Source organism: Camelus ferus, chromosome 15 (assembly GCF_009834535.1).
Source record: "Camelus ferus isolate YT-003-E chromosome 15, BCGSAC_Cfer_1.0, whole genome shotgun sequence".
Classification (NCBI taxonomy): domain Eukaryota; kingdom Metazoa; phylum Chordata; class Mammalia; order Artiodactyla; family Camelidae; genus Camelus; species Camelus ferus.
Window position 1 is genome coordinate 8,176,221 of NC_045710.1, and position 1,369 is coordinate 8,177,589.

Here is a 1,369-nt window from a genome sequence, read left to right on the forward strand (position 1 = left end):
CTGGACTAGCAATGCTTGAAAAATAAATGAGTACACAGACCCTTTCTTGGAAAACTGACTCTCAGAGATGGAAGGGGATTAAGCATCATTTCATCTAATGTCTTTATGTTACAGATGAGGCAGCTGAGTTCTAGCGAGGGAAACTGACCGGATCACAGGCACCTGGTACCTCAGTGGCAGACCAGGAGATGACCTGAGGTGCCCTGAGTGATGGTCAAGGCTCTTCCAAGGACTGGATGAATTCTAAAACTTCTAGGTCAAAAGCAATCACTGTATTCTTAATGGAACTGCATTTTCTCAGCATGCATGTGTCCCCAGCTCTGTGACGAGCATGGAAGAGAGGAGTAAGAAGATGCAACCCTTTCCTTCAAGGAGCTCCTAATGCATTGAGGAAGTCAAGTTCACCGCATACAATCATGGCAGATTAATCAGAAGTCATTATACAATCATTGTCAAAGGATTCTATACACATCAGGAGTGGGGACATGCCGTTAGCCAGAGCATCAGAAGAAGGAGGGCTTGGGAGTCACTCAACCCGTGTTTATCAAGTATCTTCTTACTCTAGGAAATTTTTTTACTCCTCTGGGTGAGACCTCCTAGGGGAACTGCCTGGCAGACCCAGTAAGATGACTATCTGCACTGTTCCAGTTTTCTATCACTGAGTCAAAAACTGACCTGATACTGAATGGTGGGAAACAACTACCACGTTGTTATACCATGACTTTGTGGGGGAGGAGTTTGGGCAGGTAGAATAATGCCATTCACTCAATGGTGTCCTGTTGGCTGCTGGTCTGGTCTGGAGGGATCGAGATGGCTTTCATTCTCATGCCTGATGTTTGTCAAGGTCTGGCCAGAAGATTTGGCTCCACTGGGCCCCTCTCCATTTCCAGATCATCTTTTGGGCCTTTCTGTGTGGTTTCTCTTGGAGGGTAGGTGAATGGCTGTATTGCATCGAAGCTCAGGGCTCCAAAAGACTGAGGAAGAACCTTCCAGTCTTCTCAAAGGCAAGATCATGGCAAGAACTGGCCATGCATCACTTCCACCATTCTTTATTGGTCTAAACAGTCCCACGTGAGTTTATATTCAAGAGGAGGGGGCTGAACCCCACCTCTTAATGGGAGGAGTGTCAAAAATCTGTGGCCGTCTTGTATCTGGTACATTTATGCCTCTCCTGTGGTCACTCCATGTGTGTAAGAAAGTCTTGGTGATTTATGGCCCAAGTGAAAATGTAATAGGAAAAGAGAAAAAGAAAAAACTCTCCAATGAGGAAACAGGGCAGTGTGTGAGAGGTGCCTGTCATTAAATTGTGAGTTCTTGCACGATCCACTGTGCCCTGCCTAGAACCTGGCACGGTGCTTGCTGCTTAGAA